The 20,786-nt window shown below is 28.5% G+C and overlaps 1 long non-coding RNA gene across 1 annotated transcript in view; it reads right to left on the reverse strand.

Annotated features, from left to right (window-relative positions):
* Positions 1-20,786, reverse strand: part of LOC135955005 (uncharacterized) — a 279,045-nt gene that overhangs the window by 29,249 nt on the left and 229,010 nt on the right. Inside the window, exon 4 of the long non-coding RNA XR_010576276.1 lies at positions 17,382-17,434. This is a non-coding gene — a long non-coding RNA (uncharacterized LOC135955005). The remainder of the gene's footprint in view (positions 1-17,381; positions 17,435-20,786) is intronic.

Raw genomic sequence — 20,786 nt, forward strand, 5'->3', positions numbered from 1 at the left:
GTTTAGAATGATTCTATATTATGATTCTATACACAGGCATTCTACTACTATCCTCCGAGCTAAGAAAGGTGTTTCATTATACTTTAACTAACATAGAGTGAGATTGAGCAAGAGAGAGAATGAAAGAGAGTCGGAATATATACATAGAAGAGTATGCCTACTTTTTATCATCCTTTTTTCTAAACTTTTTTTTTTGGTCTTTTGTAAAATCATACCAAAGCCAAGTAGCAATTTTCATCATTGACTGTGTATGTTTGTTGGTCCGTTCATTCCTTGTTACATAGTTTTGCTACCTTGATTTAGCTAAAAGTCTCTTTCTGCAGTTTGGCAAAAAATAAAAACACAGAAAATAAACAATACCAACGACAAGAGTCCATAAGTCATTGGGGAGTTGAAGAATGGAGGAAAAACAAAAGACATACAATTTTCCGGAAGCTTAAATGTCTCTATTTAGTCAATATTGGCATTAGTCTTTGTATTGCAGTTGTTAGATGCTTAACAAAGGTTTTCTTTATTGTTCTCATATTATCATCAATGGCTTAAAATGGAACATACTCATAAAGACGAAACATGCATGTTTTTTTACATGTTGCTAATACATATAAATTTATATTATAGATCTTTAAGCATAGGCAATTTTGCAATTTTCAAAGATATGGAATTTGTATTATTAAAATCGTACACAACGATGAATTTGCATAATAAGACAATTATGGTTTATGCAATTGTTTCTTTAAAAAGTATGAGATCTCTTTTTTTACCACACACTCTTATATCGTTGCTATTTTATTTCAAAAGTTATTTCACTATTTAAGGATGATGACTCATTGGTATCCCTTAATATATAGCTTACAATATTTTATAAAATTTCATTACATTTTTATCTTAATGTAGTAGCAATTTTTATGCATGTCCTTTTTTGAATCTGATAACAAAAATCATAAAAATAATAGTAATGTCCAACTGTATATAAATACAAACAACACTAAATTGTATGCCTTCATTCGACATTTATCTACACCAGTAAGACTATCAAATATCAAAACAACATAAATTTCATGGATAAAATACAAATACAAAACCAAAACCAGAACACCCCATCAATCCTCCTGAAATACATACAACTTAATAGAAACTGAAGCAGAGTAAAAAACACCAGCAAGAAATATCAACAATAACAAATAACTGAAGAACTCCATGGGAGATGTCTAAAAACTTTTATTACTTTAGTTACACAATGGCCGCAAAAATATAAAACAACAACAAAATACTAAAAAAAAAGTAAATAAATAAATGAAAATGTTTTGTATCCTCCAACCCCCATTCCTTTTCCGTCTGAAAACAAATAAAATAAACAATCAAAACAACAACAACTAGAAGTAGCAAAAAAAAAACTAGTTAAAATAAATTACTAAACTGGACAACCAACTTGGAAAATGGTTGGAAATACATACATACTCGAAGCTTTCTAACCAGTGGCCTATACCGGAGACAAGTGACAAAAACAACGGCAAATTACTTAAAGGGGTACAAACATTCTCAAAATCAAACGTGCAGGCGAAACACAGTGCTTTGTTCTCATATAAAGAATGGACAAAAATATATGTTATTCCAGACGAAAAAAAATTGGTTAACCATTAAGAAAAAATATAATTATTTTTTGAAAATCTGTGAAAGGACCCATATATCCCGAACATGTAATTTTGAATAAAATAGATTCCTAATATTCGGTTATTATCATTATAATAAAATTATTAATATGTCAATTTTCATTTTAATCGCCGCAAGAATTCGATTAACTGCCAATCGTCTATGTCTTAAACAAGCTATAAACCCAATAAATTTATGAAGATCAAATTTTAAAAATGGCATCGAAAGGATGCTTTCAAATTTCTGAATAAAATTTTCATTACAAAGTCGTGAACATCGGTTATTATTTTTGAATTCGAGCATTGTTGTACATATTATCATTTCAATTGTAGCAAGCACTGGACTATATATAATTTTTTTTACACAAAATTCTGTTCTTAATTTTGTTTGTTTTTTTGAAAACTAAAAATTAAATAGAGTTTTGACTATAGCTAAACCATATTCTGGGAGAAAATATGTATGAAAGTTATGAGTATTAATATTGTAATTAATTCAAATTCAAAAGGTCTTTTCTATTATTTAAAAGAAACAAGCTTTTTATTTGTGAGAATGTTTATGTAAACCCATATATATATATTAGGAAGGATGGACATACGGACATTTTTAAATATTATTGGAAACTGCATTGTGGATTATATTTTAGTGTTACAAATATCACCAAGGTTTGTATAGGTTATAAAATACTTGAGTTAAAATATACTATTTATAAGTATCAGCAAAACTATTTTTTTAATTCTGGACAATAAGAACATATAATGATTTCTTATTATAATATATAAAGGATGTGGCTTTAAAAAATTAACATAAAACAAAATCGATTCACAAGACTTTTTATAATATAAAATCAAAATTTTGTATTCTTTTGGCATTCAGTAAAAAAATATTTAACTTCAAATAATACTTGAAACTCTTTTAATGTAAAACAAAATAAAAATTAGTTAACATATACATATTTTAGTAAAATTTTAGCATTTGAAATTTGCAATAAAAAACTTGTTTAAAGTTGCACAGAGTAATGCGTAATGTTCGAAATAAACGGTATTTTTCTTTAATTGTACATCTATATTTTTTAGTTGTCCCTAAAAAGGAAATTGGTATCATTAAATTATGACCTTTTTACTATTAACGAATATTAGACGAATAAGTTATTTAGTGGTCTATTAAAAATATCAATTTCATTAAAATCTTATTTTTGATTTTTGTCTATTGAACACCCCTCGGGTCTTTTTTCTCACAGAAATACATATTTATAGACTAAATAGAATAGTTATGTTTGTATGTGTGTGAGAGCCGGAAATATATTAGTTGCTCTCACACAAAGATCCATATTTCTATGTACGTACATGTAGTATGTATAAGTATAATTTGTGTGACGCCATTTTATTGCCAAAAATATATAACAATAAAATAAAAACCAACTCATATAAAATCGAGAGGTTGGAACTTGACAAAAAAAAACGAGGAAGAGGAAGAAAAGTTATGGTGCTATAGTACGTGATTTCATTAAAAAAAGTTGCAATCGATTGCAAAAATTTGATTCAACTTACACAAATACACAATACATTCATAACAAACATGAACACAATTTGTTGTAAACATTGACATTGTGTACGTGCAACCACACAAACAGGACTATTACCAACAACAACAAAACATAAAGCAAAAGGAAAACCAACATACACTTGTACTCACATAACAAAATACTAAACTTTTTCAAATGCAGATTAATATAGTTTATGAGTGTATGTGTGTGTTTATGTATGTATATATATATATATATATACATATATACAATGTATATACAAAACTATTACATTTACACAAATGTTACACATGTTTGAACGAGTGCGATTAGTTTATTTTGTCAACAATAGAATTTACAGTTTATTATTGTTTTGTTATTGTTACCAATCAAATTTCGTTTTCCAAGCAATCAAAGTTTAATTATAAGATTTATTATAACTCATTGAATTGTGACAAATATCAACAAAACTTTTGTTCGTCCTGTTGCTTTTTTAATTCACAACTAACAACAAAAGCAAAACAAACAAGAAAAAGAGGGGAAAAAAATAAAGTAAACTAAAACTAATACTGGTGTGCTGAAAAAAAACCAAAAAAATAAATGAATGTGTTTTTTTTTTGTTTCTATATTTCGCAGTTTATTTTATAGAGTTTGTTTTATTGTCTAAACAAAAAACTTTTGATTAAATTGTATAAAGTTCTCATAATTAATGATTCGTACCATTTTAATGAAATTTCTTTTTAGCCAAAACATGAGCATTAATTTAAATTAAATAATTTTTTATCAAGCTTTGAAACTAATAGAGTATGGTAGTGCCAAGTAAGTTTATAAAGCAAATTAGTAGACAATTTTGTGTACTTATGCTTTTTTGGTTTTAATTTGTATAGCACTTTTTACAAATATTTATGGTTCTTTGGCCATGTTTTTTTAAAGCAAAGTTTATTATTTACCACATTTACTTTCTATATGGTTTCCTTTTGGCGAAAATTTTATTTTAGTTTTGCAACTTGCAGCATTAGTGCTCATTAACCCTTAAATGGTATTAAATTTTCAGATTCGTTACTTATACGTACACAGACCGGCATAAGAAAAAAGGGAGGAACCTGAGTTTGAAGTGTGGTTATTGCTAACATTTCAAACATAGATCGCACGATAAAAGCCAATATTCTCCAAAGGAACAATATGAACTATTAGTACCATATAAGACATTTTTAAGTTTTTCCGATACAACATCGAATTATTTTGGTACGACGAAAAGGACTTTCTAGCAAAATAATATAAAATATTGGATTAAAAAAAATAAAAAATAATATGAGAAGCTGTCGCAGATTTAGATAATTTGAAGAACATTGTCTAAATTAATTTTTGCTAAAAATCTGAATTTACGAGTTAAATACAAAATATTCAAATGAAAACAATATGTCACAGCCACGCTTATTTACATACACATCTGCTCAAAATAATAGATACACCTAATTGGAAAAAATTTAAATGGCGGTAACATTGAAAATTTCCTCGCAAGCGTTAAGAATACATCATATTATTAAAATTTCTATCTGGCAACTATTTGCTTTCATGTTGATTTTTAAAAACGAATTTATTTGAATTACAAAAAATTATTTGCTCATAAAAATAGATACACATCAGTAATTTGTAATTTGTTTATATACAATTTTTTTTTGTGCAATTTTTTGTTCCTATTTACGTGAAACAGTAAGTATAATTTAAATTTTAGCAACAATTTTATAAAAAATAGGACCCTTTTGAAGAAAATGGGACGAAATCATCATTGTACCGAAGATGAGAAAAAAATTGTTCAAACGATGAGAAATCAAGGAAAATCATTACGGGAAATAGCAAAGAGCATAGGAAGATCTTTACATTTTGTCCAAAATGCTTTATCTAAAAAACAAAAAAGAGAAACTCGCGGTAGACCAAAGAAAACCAGTCCAGAAACAGATAGGCGGATCGTCCTTATGGTTAAAAAAGACCCTTTCATATCATCGAAAGCTATTTCTGCGGAGCTATGTAACGAAATCAGTCCACAAACAGTTCGTCGTCGTCTTTTACAAGCTAAATTGCCGGGAAGAATTGCCAGAAAAGTGCCACTAATGCGCCAAAAAAATATCAAGACAAGATTAGAATTTGCTAAAGAGCACTTACAATGGTCCGGGTGTGAAGGCGAAAAAAAATGGAGAAATATTTTATGGAGCGACGAAACAAAAATAAATTTGTTTGGAAACGACTGCCAAAGAAATGTACGCCGACCAAAAGGAAAAGAATTCCACGTTAAATTTACAAAAAAGACGGTAAAACATGGCGGGGGAAACATAATGGTTTGGGGTTGCTTTTCATGGAATGGTGTTGGTCCGATATTCCGAATAGAAGATACCATGAATGCTAGTGGGTATAGAGACATATTGGAAAACGTAATGCTTCCATATGCATCGGAAAATATGCCATTAATATGGACATTCCAGCAGGACAACGACCCAAAACATAGTTCAAGATTAGTTAAAAACTGGTTCTTGGAGAATAACGTACCTGTTTTAAGCTGGCCCAGCCAATCCCCTGATTTAAACCCAATAGAAAACTTGTGGAGTGAATTAAAGATAAGGCTTTCGAAGGAAGTTTTCAAAAATAAAGACGATTTATGGGAGAAAACGCAAAAAATATGGTACGAGATTCCATTGGAGAAGTGTCAGAACTTGATATCCAGTATGCCCAGAAGAGTGGAGAAAGTTTTACAAAACAAAGGTGGATATACTGGATACTAGCTTTACTTTAATAATAAACTAATTTTTTTAAGATAAAATTTATTAGCTTTTGTTTAATAAGAATTTTTAAAAATGTATCTATTATTATGAGCACCAAATTTTTCGAAATTTAATTTACTTTATAATATTTATTATTAATTATGAAATATTTTGTTTTTTACTCTCCTTTTAACTATAAATAAAAATCGACTGAATTTTTTTTATAATTTTACAATATACCATTTTTTTTTTTTCGTTTTTAAAAAATAAATTATTAAATATTTATTTTATTATTTAAAATTAAATAGTTTGTAGTTTATTGATTTTGTCTTCTACAGTTACAACTGCAAATATTTAACTTGCCGCTACTGTCTGCTCATAGCAAATATGCCAGCGACAAATTCTTGGCCAGTCTTGACCGATTATGGTTTGCTTGCATCTTTTTATTACTTTTTATATCTTATTTATTTAGTCCAATGTTGTATATTATCATCAAGCCTTTGCTATTCTTTTTTTTTTGCTCAAAGCAATTAAAAAAACTTATTTTTATATTTTGTCGTCTAGGGTAACGGATACACAGATAGCACATCTCTTACATAAATTCGTACGTACTAAACTACAGTTACTTACTTAAAGGGAGCCACTTTTGCAATGCAATTTTCCGACCATTTCATTTTTTGTTTTAATTTTACTTTGTAGTGCTTAGTGGTCGGTTAGAGCCAATGGTTGATATGTAACCTCATTATGTGCAAAAAGTTTATCCGTAGTGGTGGTGATGGTTTGTGGATATTATGCAAAGTACAACTAGAGACGGTACCGTTAGTGATGACGGGGAAGCATAATGATGGGATATTTTCTTTTTCTTTACTATAAAACAAACCGAGATTCTTAATTTTCCTAACTTTGACAAAAAACCATAAAATGTTTGAAAAGTATTTAACAAATTAAATAAAAAGAATAGGGACACTATGTGAAATAGGATAAATATAAAAAGCGTACAAAATTGTAGTAAATTTGACGAAATAAAAATAAGAAATTATTATGACAAATTGTATTATTTTATGCTTTAGTAACTACTCGTATATTAAGCTAAATTATTTACAATAGTAAATGTATGTATGTTTGAGGTTCTAAAGAACAGGTGCTGTTGTAAATATGAACGAACATTAAGTTATCAAAGTTAAATAAAAACACTTTCAAAATGTTAATAAATTTAAAATTAATTAACATTTTTCTTGACGCATTTTTTAACCCTTTTTTGAAGGCCATAAAACCAAAACACCATGCTATCTCTGAAGCATTAAATGAGCTGTGCTTTTCGGAAACTCCAACTTTAAACCCTTTTGCACAACAAAGAGAATTGTTTATTTCGAAATAGTCATAAATTAAAAGAGCAGGTTTAATATAACCTTTAATAAAAATGAAACAAAAAAACGCAAAATTTAACATGACAAGGAAAAAACACTCAGCACAGGAAATAAAAAAATGTGTACGCACAAAAACAAGGAAACCCAGAGAACGACCAAACGAAAGAACGTTCGCTTGGGGAAAATGCTCGTAAATAAATGTTGAGTGAAAATGAACACAAACGAAATAAAATACAAATAATAATAATTACGAAAGGGTTAGCAATGCTAACGTTAAATTATATATTAAACTGAGTTTAAAATGGAGCTTTGATCTTGTGACGATTTAATTTTATTTCAAGTCTTGTTATATGCATCGATGACACTTGTACAACTTGCACCTTGTATCAGTCAGTCAGTCAGTATGAATGTGTGAGTGAGTGAGTCCGTATGGGAGTATAAATGTATCTGTGTTTCTCACTATTGTTTGTGAGAAATACGTAGTTTCTATGATTGTGAATTAGTAACCAAACAACTGAAGGGGTTAAAAGGTGGTAAAATGTGTGTAGATCGAAAACTTGAGGCATGGAAATTTATTTAATTTACCTTGTAGACTGTCAGGTGTTAATATATGCATTATTGTTATAGATACATATTAAATTATTTCCAAATGTGAGAAAGACAACGGCCATAACATTAACAACGATAAGAACAAACATCAAATGGGCATTAACAAAAGCAAATCCCGATAAGATACGAAAAACTACAAAAACTTGCTTAAAAATACTTACTTCAAAATACGAATAAATTGAAAGAAATCTAGTGTTATGGTAATTTCATATATAAAACTATTGTTTGCATCCGACTGACTTGTCTGAAACTGAATTGGTTGCATAAACTTTCTTTAATGTTTGTTAAAAAAAAAAAATAGTTTGAAAGTTTTGTGTTAAAATATTTGGGTTTAAATTAATTTAACAATTTTCTTAAATGCTCATAAATGCTCTTAGTCTAGGCCATCATTTTCTGACGTTTATGAAGATAAACTAGTAATTTTTTCCAAATTAAATTTAGAAATCATATTTCCATGCGTTTTCGCGCTGACAACAGAACCTAACATTGACAAATTTTGTTAGATGACTATTCTAGGCTAGTAAAGTCATTACCAGGGAACGCGAAAATATGCTGTAAAAACCAAAAAAATTAAAAACGATTTTTTTACTGAAAACAAATTTGTTGATAAAAATAATTTAAAAGCTAAATAAAAAAATGATGGAAAAAAATTAGTTGAAAAATTAAAAAAAAAATATGAAAATGAAAATAACAAAACAATGCCAAAATTCTTAAAATGTTCTTAAACGGACGTACAGAAAAAGCATTTGCATGATTGCAGTTTCCCTGGCCATTACATAGTCTCTAAACTAATGTACTTAAAGTTTAAACTGATTTCAATGCTAAATTTTACCACGACTACTAAAAGATTCTATTATCGAAAATCTGCAAATAATTTGAGTAAATATTACGAAAAATTGTTCAATCCGCAATTCAAATACACATTTGAGTTTGTATATAATAATGTAGGTGTATTTAATTTAATGGTTTCTCTCATTTTCAATTGTAATAAAGTAGCAATTGTAGAAATATTTAGTTTTAATGTTGTTGTAGTTAGTAGTGGCAGTAAAACTAGTAGTTACAGAAAGCAGTAGTATTCGATGTGTTGATTTTAATTCTAAATTTAATAATCAACCAAAGAAATCAATTGCATCATTACCACAATTCCTAACTGCACATGATGTTTGTATGCTTAACAACGAATGCGTGTATGTCGACTCACATATCCTCACAAATTCACATTCACAGGATGTATGCTTATAATTCTATACAATTTAATTCATGCATATTTTTGTGGCTAAAATCTACATATTGACATACTCATGCACTATTAGGGTCACACTTATATTTCCCAAACATTGTTTAGAACTCTCTAAAGTTTTTATTTTAACTTTCCACCAATTTGTGCTTTTAATATTGCGTATAGGCAATTTAAAAAATATTAATTGTAGAGTATTCTTACTCTACAATTATAAACTTCCTTCAGAACTACTGATTGTTAAAATTGTTGCGCATAAACGTTGCGCCATCCTAATGATTACTGAGTGCACATTTATTTGTGCGTGAATGCTAGTTGAAGCCACACATTTTAATAGCGAAAAAAATATAGAATACAAATTTGAATGAGTAATAAATGTATAATAGAGATGCCAGTATTTGCTTAATTTTGTTAGATAACTTTAGTTGCAATAACAGCTACGAGTACCACACATTTTCATGAAGATTCTTTCGAAATTTTTAATTTTTTTATTTGTTGTAGGTACAATAAGCAAAATCTGAATGTGAAATTACATATTATGAAAAATATAATCAAATTGAAATGTAAATACGTAATATGTTTGCATTCCCCATTAAAAATTAACCAAAGAATGTATGTAAAAAGACATATAACAATTTGGCAGGAATAATTTATAGCAACTATATAAAGGAGATTTATATTGTACAGATAAATATATACATAGGTTTTATTCTATCCCTAATAACCACTTATTCGATTATCCGATTATTCGCATTTATTTTTAGGTTTCTTGGGATAATGAATATTTTCACAAATTAAAATTTATTATATATTACCACAATTTTTTAACCAAATAGCCACGTGTACCAAAAAAAAAGATAGTCGGTCCATAGGGTTTTTGTATTCATACATTAGTGTGCAATTTCTCACTCGCACATTCGCATGTACTTATACATTATAAATAACAAATGTGTGAATACAAACAGAACTATACTTATGTTTCATTGTAAATAAAATAAATTCAGTATATCGTCACCTAAAATGCAAAATATCGTAACTTTGTACCTTAGTTTTGGTAGTATCCTAAATTTCACAAAATAGCTGACAGAACAAAAACTAAAAGTCAGAATGCATTTCGACATTCAAGAGAAATACTAACAAATCTGTAACTAAAGTGAAAGTTAAATTTAAAATTATAATTAATTTTTGAGATAATTGATGTTATGTAGTAAATGCCTTGAGGCACTCTTGCGGGTTAGAGGGTTAATGAAGTACTTTTGTTAGTGTACAAATAAGTAGTAATTAGTAATTAAAATAAATAAAAGAACATACAAAATATAACTGATTTTATTTAAAATAAAAAATATATTTTTAGTTTTTCATAAAAATTTGTATGGATTATACGTAATTTTGATTTCAGCAATTCAAAATAACGTTAGATACACGCCATAAAGTGTAGTGTCATTGTAATCCAGATTTGAAAATTTTGCTTCAATATCTTAAGTAGTTTCCATTTCATATCGTAAACTTATGAAAAAACATGTTACGTTATTTTGCATTTTAGGTGACGATATGTACGACAAATATACACATATTTGTGTGCACCCTATACCGACATTAGCGGGATGGGTATTATGGATTTGTAATGAAAGTTTGCAAAGCCAACTAGCAATGATTATATACCGAAAATTTAGTGATAATGATTTGCAACCACACCCTGTACAGGTCTCTAGCGTAGAAGAAATTTGTTAAAATTTTATATATTTGGACTTCGAGCCAATAATGAATTTAATATTAATATCGAATTTTAATTTATACTAATAGACTTTATGCCAACTTATATCACATTACCAGTCCTAAATAATGGGTAGAATTCACACCTTTCGTTTATGAATTAACCCTAAATATTATTTTTATAAAAATCACAAAATCTTAAATAAAAATAGTACTAAAATAATACTTGTGAACGAACAGTGAGTTAGTAGTGTATTAGAATGGTCAAGTTTGTCCTGCAATTCTTTCTTACTTTTTTAATTTTTATTTAGTTCGAGTGTTGAATTTTACCTTGATACAGTGTTAACATACATTTTATTTTGAAACCAAAATGATGTGTTTGTGCACTCTATCTGTATTTGAATGTTGTTAGCATTTGTGTGAGTGTATGGATATTTGTATGTGTATTTCGAAATTGTGTACATTAGGATGGATCAGTTTATTAGGAGTCAAACAAAGTTGGTAATTTTCGCATCAAAACTTAAAGTATGCTTCATATCAATTTACAATTAAAAGAAAAAATAGTTTTGATATATAATATTAAAAGTCGGACGTCTCAATCCTTCAGATTTGTTTACACTTGGATTTTCTTTTGCATCAAAATTTCATGATATTTTTTCGAAAAATAAGCTACTCTTATCATATTTTTTGGAAATAGTAACAACTTTATTGTGGGGCCACCCTAGTGTTCATACATATTGTAATCACTTCAATGTAAACACGCATTTTGGTTAGCGAAAAATTATGTAAAATTTTCTGAATGTTTGTTGCATATATTGTGCTCATACATAAATATTTGTGTGCTTGAGTGTATATTTTGAAAAATGCCCAGAAGTGGAAAATGTTCAACACTTTTGAAGTAAATCAAACAATAATGGTTGCACACAAATAAATAAACAAATAAAGTTTTGAATAGTTAATAGGCAAAGACCAGCACAAAAAGTACTTTACACATTTAAAGTAATTTGACTATTTTTTACAGAGAAATAATTAAAATTTTGTTGTATTGCAGAATATCAAATGAACACTACAGTTGGGCAAGTTTATCTAATTATGAATGAAATTATTTTTAAGGGCATACGAGCGCTTTTGATCTACATTATAATGGCCACTTATAAATATTTGGAAATACATACTTATTATTTTCTTCTTTCTCTAGCAAGACTCAATCGTCAATAAATATTATTTTATCTATTGATTATGGAATATTGTTTCTTCATCTTATACTTATTTATATATTTTATATGTATGTTTGTATGAATGAATGTGTACAGAAGTTCATATTTTTCAAGTACTTGTTATTTCACTATCTTTTTGCTGTTCTCTAGTGTGTTTGTATGAATATCAATATGTGTAGTTGTATAGAAATTTATGATTATTGCCCTGTCAAGCATCTTTTATACACATACGTAGTCCATTTAATTCTCCAAAAAAAAGACGTCGCTTTTTTGGCCCCCACGAAAAAAAACAACACTCAAATAAAAATGGAAATTTTCAAATAAACATATCTACAGTTGTGGATATAGTTATAAATGCAATACCTTTTTCTTATGAATTTTCTACTTTTTACAAACTTTAATATAATTTTGATTTTTGCCCAACATTATTGTCACAATTTTATAATTTGCATAGAAAATGAAATATATTCTTGGTTGCAAACAGGCCAGTCTGTCAGTAATGACTTTTGACTATAGATGTCCACCGAGATTGATTTTTACGAATTACAGGATTTGGGATTTAAATATAAATCCCGAGAGCATGAGTTTTATCCGACTTTCGTTTAATATAATTTCTTAAAAATTTCCGAATTTCCCCAGTCATCTGTCGGGTTTAGTCCTTTTTCGTACCGACATTGGATGTGTAATCGGTAACTTGTAAATTGTTTTTTAATATAATGGGCCTTATTAGTATAACCATGAGTGTAATATGTATAACGGCCATTTTCACAATGTACGATTATTTCATTTTAACCGGAAAATTAACTAACTGTCGGTTTGTTTAACGGGGACCATTTAACCAACGGTTACCGATTTACGTTTCACCATCATTTGATTACTTAACCAAAGCATTCAGTAGAAAGTATGGCAATAATGCATACATTTGTTTACGAAAAATAGTGTAATGAAAGATTGAAATATAAAAAATTGTCTAAAAGACGGCATAAAAAACAATAATTTGTGTTTTCTTAGTGGTATAATAAAAAAAAACTTATAAAACTCAAAAATATTAAGGTTCCTAACTGTAAAATTTACAGAACAAACTGAACAACAATTACTGAAAACCAACAAGGAAAAGTGCACATTTGTTGTTTGGTTTGTAAGTGCAATATCCGGGTGGTATATGGATCACCCCGTGCAAAATTTACTTTTCTTCGCTTTATACTTTTAAAAATTATAAATATTACAAAAATATAAATGTTTTTCTATGTTCTTTTATTATATTTCTTACAATTAAGATGCTAACCGGCGAAATTTATTCTGTTATATTTAACAGCAACTTTGTTGTTAAATAGTGTCAGTTAAGAAGTAATTGTACATTGTGAAATTCATATTAGCCTAATTTGCGGTTAAAGTTCACGTTAACTTTTAATCGTACATTGTGAAAATGGCCGTAAATGTTTTTTTTAGTGTTTAGTTATAAAAATTGGATTTTTTGCGCGCAACTTAATCACATTTATTCTTACGGCTTCAATTTTATTGCTTTAGCAAAATGTACATTGGAGTAGTAGTAATAGACGACGATGTCGAAAAAGAAGAAGAAAAATACAGACGACGTTATTCAAGTTGTAACAATTTTGAAGCTCCTTTACGTAAAAATTTACGACTACACTGTTAAATCTGTAATCGAACGGACTCTTGCAGTTTATAGTAGTTTGTAAATGTACGAAAGTATGAGTATGTATATGAATAATATGGCTCATATGTCAGGAAGTCTTGGCGGATTTACAATAAGATTAATAGTAGATTAACTGCCGTAGGGCAAGTGGTACTTTTTTTCTACTACTATTTTTATTTTATTCAGTACATGTGTGTAAGTGGCAATGAAATGACACTGGAATATAATAAAAAAAAAAACGAAATGAAATTGATTTAAATAAATATAGGTATGACAGACTATTGAAATTGTAAAGTCGTTTCTCAAAAAGGATTACATCGAAAAAATCTTACTAAATATTTTAAAATTGATGTTCAATAGTACGAGTATATGAAGGAAGATCATTTAAATTAATAAGAAATATATTTCATGTAGTTCTCAATCGAAATAAAGAGTTCTAGAGAATCTTGTAATATTTGTTACTTTAATTTGTTTTTGTTTTTTTTTACAACAACGTATTTATTTTGAAATTAAGTTCTTTGTATAGTAATAAGTATAAATCCCGTGATAGAAATGTTGTTTTTAATTCTGTTTTAGCATACCATCTGGTAACGTTGACAATTTACAATTGCTGTGTGTTAATTTGATTTTATCTAATTTAAAATACCTGCTGGTTTAATGTAAACAAACACAATCATACATATACTTATGCGGTTATAAAGTCTATGATTGTATTTGTACAAATGTCTCTTGTATGTATGTATTATATTTTAGAATTGTATGCATGTTGGTAACACACAACATCCCATGCAGATTTATAGTTTTCGTTTTTTTTTTTTTGCCAAAAGTATGGGAATTATTTGTGTTGATTCCCATATAAAATTGGTATTATTTGCAAGTGCCATTTATATAAAAGCGTTCTTTTTTAATTGAGCCGCTTTTGTTGTATCAAAGGATCTAATTACAATTTTAATTTATTTTCAAATACACAGACTTTTTAAAAACACACAAATAGTAAATTGTACTACATGTGTATGTACTAACAGCAACATTGCAGCAGCAGCAGTATAGAGTTAACTGTGCAGGAGGGCCAACTCCAAATGAATATTTTCAATTTGATGCATAAATTGATGTAGTAATGAATATTTAAATTATAGAAATTAGATTTGGCTTTAAATGGAAAAAAAAGAGAGGAAAATTGAAAAAATTCTGTGTTGATTTATAACGAAATTAAATATTTACATTGAATTATTCTAAATAAGTAAATAAGCTAAATAAAATGTGTACAGGTGTTGTGAGTTCAGCCTTTTACATTAAATTCAAAGGCACTTTTCATCAAGAATTTTAAAAATTAAAAACAAATTACATAAAATTCTAATTGGAAATTAAAATTTTATGTAGTTTGAGTTGATTTAGGATTAATGATTACACATTTTGATGAAATTTAACTTGTAATTTTGGTTAGTTTCACAAATAGTAACAAATTGAGCTTCGAAAAGAAGATTTCATTTGTGTACTTCGAAAAATACGCTTCCTAATTTGACAGAAAGAAAAGGCGTCTAAGTGAGAACTCATAGAAAATCATGCCTTCTTGAACGGAGAGGGTAAGCGATGCGGAAGCATCGTTATAAAATTAGTACCTTTTCTCAAGGGATGGAATAGTTGCTACGATCGTACTTTTTTTGATACTATTTCACTTTAAAAAGTATCGTAGTACTCCTGTGACTCATTTAATACTTTCAAACGATTATCAAGATTTTATTTAAATAACAGGACAAATTTACTAATCTAAATTATGCTCATTATGTAAACAGTATTTTCTAAAGAAATTCTTCAGTAACATAATTTTCTTTGCAAAGCCTTCGTTCGGCCTTTGCCTTTTTATAGATGCAAAAGTGCAATTTGAATATCATATTGAAATTTTTTTTAATTTTCCATCCCTTTTTTAAACTATCTGAATTCTCATCGGGAATGGCCCAATGAGACTCCTTCAGAGTTTATACATATCTATCTGTGTATGAAATTAAACGGCAAAGTGTTTCAGATGTAGAGTAAAATACATACTCTTTTTTCTGAAGAAACTGAAATATTTTGTGAAAACATACCCCTAGAAATACCCTTATAATTAGCACTTTCAATATGCAGAACTACAGTTTTTGCGTTAGCGTTATTCTAAAGTCTATAGAGCATAATTTTTAATATTGCACTTCAGATACGAACAAAGGACAATTTTTTATTTCTTCCAATTATCACCAGTCAAACAAAATGTTAGAACACACTAACTTATGAAAAGTTCAAGCAAGACTGATTTTCTTTACTTTTTTTTATTTTAATTTTATTAATTATTTAAACATTTTCCACTTTTAAAAATTAATTTCATTCTAAAATACCGCGTCACATTATTGTCTCATAAAGTTTAATAAAAAAACTAAAGACCACAATGGAAAAGGAATGTTACAGCCAAAAACAAAAACCTAATTAAATTAATGTTTTTTGATCACGTGTAATATATATTTTTTAAATGTTCTCTCTCCATTAGAGGATGGTCATTTACCTGTACACAAGTAGACAAAATAAAAAAAAAATAAAACTAAAACCTCAATGTACAAGTATGTGAATTTAAACCTGGTCAAATTTAATCAAAATGCAGGTTGTTACTTTCATTATGACCGTGTTGAATTCTAACTTGTGTGTGTTTTTCTGGTCAAATTCCCCCAAAAAAAGTCCCGCATAATTAAAAATGAAAACTGCATTTTTGTTGTCTTTGTTTTTTTACTATTTAAACGAACAAATGAAAAACTATTCAAAGTATTTATGGTGTATTGTGTTTGGAACTCATTAACGCTTAGATAAATTCATTTAACCATTGTTTGGCGGCGTCTTCTACTCCTGCACGGTGTCTTGATGAGGTTGTTGTTTTAATTAATTAATTTTTTACGCTCTAAGAATTTAATTCGAAACGCCTTTAACTGCCCCCTTACCCAATGATATTACAAAATTTGTTTAGTTTTTCTTTAAAATTGAAAAATAAAAACAGCTTTATCATTTAACAAACTCCCTCAAAAATGTTTGTCAAATTTTTCTCAAAGTAAGAGTATGAATTAAAATCATATTTTTGTATTTATAATTCATAAATTCTTTATCTGGGAAAATATCTTTTAAGAAATAATAATTCATTTCTTTGAAAGTTTAATTTTTTTATTTTCGAGTTATTTTCATATGACTGCATTTATTAGTTTATTTATGTGACAACAAACAATTGTATGAATATGAAAATCGAGTGGTCAATTACTTAAATACAGTGTGAACCATCCCTGATGTTAGCACTTGATTGTCTGTCTAAGTAAATTAGTGTTTGGCTATCTCTGTATGTCACTGTGTGTGCGTCTGTCTGTCTGCTTTATATCAGTTAAGAAAATGCCATTCGCAGTTCATTTTCAATTAGGTCTGTTATCAATTTCGTATCGTAATATATCATTTGTCAACCTTTTTTACAATTGTTTATTTAGTTTTTATTCAAAGAGAAAATTCTTCTAAATATTTATAATAAAATTTAGTTCGACAGTAGTTTTTGACACAAATAAATCATTGAAATGTCTAAATAAAATTAATTTATGTTTAAATTTAAAGGTTGGATAACTTTTTATACAGTGAGTAAGGTTAATGCAACTTACCGGTACTTGTGTTAAAATGCAGCAACTCTTGATTACGTTTGCCAGCACAGTATCTGAAAATAAAATAAATTATCAAAATTATCTTGCAAGATCCAAAATTAGTATTTAAAAACATTAATGTTGACTATATGTATATCAAATTTTCAAAGCACAAAGCTAATTAGAGCGTTATAAAATAATATTTAACAAAGGCATAATAATCTATTAGCCGAATAATTATTCGCTTTTGCATGTGAAATTCTAATAAATTATAATGAATTTCAAAGCTAATCATATGATATACAAAATTTTTTATTTTCTTCAAAATTCCATTAACATTTAGAGGGGCAGGCAGAGGGAATGAAATATTTTCCTGTCAAATGAATCTTTGCTGTTGTGTTTAACTTTGATGTCTTTAATATTTGACAGCCACACACAAAACAGACTCATGTGTGTATATATGTTTGCATATTCATTTATTAACCGAAAAAATAACTAAATCCATCCAAGCATATATCCCTTCACATACAAATAAATATACCTATAAAAAGAACAGTGATAGCAAGAAGTCTGCATACATCAAATTAAGAATATCCATAATAATAGCAAAAGCTCCTTACCGCCAGCATATTGTCAACAGATATTTTTGTTGTCTTTGTTTTTTACTATTCAAACGAACAAAAGAAAACCTATTTAAAGTATTTTTGGTGTATTGTGTTTGGAAAAATCGAAATTCATAATAAATTTACCTTTAAGGAAGGCTTAACATGTTTTTAATCTCCGCAGTCGTTTTAGAAATATAATTTATTTTTAGAAAAAGAAAAAATATATATTTTTGATGCCGTTTTAAAAAACAAAAATTTCGAATTTTGCTAAAAAATTATTTTTTTTTTGCAAAAAAAATGTATATTTCTAAAATGACAGCGAAGATTAAAAACATGTTAAGCCTTACTTAAAGATAATTTTATTGCGTAAATTTATTTCGTTTTTTTTCAGTTTATTCAATTAACTAAACCGTTTTTGAGTTACGTGAATATATGTTGTGCAACCTCCTCCATTTTCGAAATAATGGTATATCTCGAAAATACGAGCTAACCTAAAAAAAACGGTTAGCACCACTGAATTCAGCGTACCCGAATTAGTTTAACCCGCTGGGTGCCCGGGTTGACAGTTTTTTTAACTAGCACAGTGTAATTAGTAATTGCTCCTATAGAAGGCCTTCCGGAACTCTCACGAAAAATAAAATATTGAAATTTTAAAAGAAAACTGTTTTTGCTAGTATGTTTGTTGAATAAACAAGTTTTGAATGAACATTCAGTATGTGTCTACTTTTGCCTGTGACTGTCCGCATAATAATATTATGCCACCCATTCTTTTGCTTGCTTATTCATTCTAAAATAATCTGCTTATAAATGTTGCTTTGGTTGGCCGCACAGTTTAGTTAAAAACTAACAAAAACAAAATTAAACATAAGCTTAAGTCGAATCATTTCGCACTTCTTTTTTCATTCTGCTCCTCTGTTTTTATTGTTGTTGTTGTTGGCTATAATCAGAATCACAGCATTAGATACATTAAGGCACGCATTCATATGTAGATACAACAATGTTGCCAATGGAGTTTGTAGCCAGTGTGTGTATGTGTGTCTTACTAGTGGGTGACGTTGATGTTGTTATGAAAGTCATGCTCTGGTTTATTATTTTCGCTTTTATTGTGTATGTGTGTGTATATAATTTGTATTTTTTTCAATAATTCACCAAAGTTGTCAGTTTGATTAACGCAACAATTCGTAATTTTTGACGCATGGACGACAAAAACATACTAAAAATAACAATAATAAACGGAGGGAAAACCAAATACGGCATCATAAATATGAACAAAAACAAGAGCCGCCAAACTTCATCAACCAACTACAGCAGCAAGCGGTAGTGAATATTTATGCAATAATCATTACCAAAAGTAAATACAAACGAACAGTATAAACTGTCAGAGTATTTTAGTCCTTTAGCAAATGTTTTTCATGGTTTTGGGCAATACTTCCCTCCACACTCTTACCACTCAACTGACTACCAGGCCAACAATGAATGACGACGACGATAACAAATCATTTCTCATCAGACAGACGTAGGAGATTTTATATACTTATATGTACAATTTGAATGGTTGGTTATTAAAGCTTTCTAACTACATAAAAACAAACACATACATGTACATTAGACCAGCCCTTAAAAAATATATTTGCTTTGGATAGGTCATATTTTGTTACTTAATAGCTAATCATCATTTTGTTACTTAATAGCTTATCAAATGGATAGCGAGAACCCTGGCTGGAAGTCGATTGAATGTTGTTGAATTGGGTAAAACAATTTTACTTTTTTTTAATTTCTTCTTACTGAAGAATAAAATAAGACCCATCCAAAGAAAATATATTTTGTAAGTGCTGGTCTAATGTACATAAAAGCTAGATCTCCCACTAACTCACTCATTCATTCATTCATTCACTCACTCGCTCACCATTCATTCACTGTTACACACGCAGTTTATATTATTTATGATTGTTATTGTGCGACATTATGTGTGACACATGGAAGTTTATAATGGTCGGTAAAATCACAACACCAAACACCAAACCAAAACATAATATTGTAATCCATTAGCTCAAAGGCCTATTAAACACTCACACTCCTACCATCGCTACTTGCTACAACTATGGATACTTCCATATATAGGATGTATCTGTGTAGATATACATAACTAGGTGTTTATTTTGATTTATACTTGTAAGCATGAATGTATGTATGTTTCTGTTAACTAACAATCCATACATTGATTGTGTAGAAAAGCAATAGCAGCACTACGTACAAAACAGCATTAGAATCAGCCAGTTCTGTGCTGTGGCAGGAAGAGCGCCAAAGACCAGAATCAGAAAAAAAAATAGCAAAACAAAAGCTTCAGCCGTTTTCTATTTGGTGACTTAGTGTGAAGGTCATGTTTATGTTAACGAAATGGTCACGCATGCATACGTTAAATAGAACGTGCTTTATGCAAGAGGATTTTAATTTTATTTTTTCTGTCTACCACACCATGCTCTATATAAATTCATAAATATGAATACAATATTTCTATTTCAAATTATTGTCATCGTCGTCATTTCCATCATCATCACCATCATCGTGGTCAAAACCATGAGATCTGTTTTACCAGTTTCATTATTCATATATTTGCAAGTGTTGATGAGGTTGACATTGTAGACAAGAATACAAAACGAAATCGAAAAAATAGCAAAACAACAAAATACATAACAATAAAAGGATGATTATGGTTTTAGGCCAAGATGTTATTAGAAATATGATTTTCATTTATAATGCAAAACTGACTCAGGCCATTTGGGTGGGAATGGGAAAATAAATGATAGGATTTCATTAAGAA

This window comes from Calliphora vicina, chromosome 3, assembly GCF_958450345.1.
Source record: "Calliphora vicina chromosome 3, idCalVici1.1, whole genome shotgun sequence".
In the NCBI taxonomy this organism is placed as follows: Eukaryota; Metazoa; Arthropoda; class Insecta; order Diptera; family Calliphoridae; genus Calliphora; species Calliphora vicina.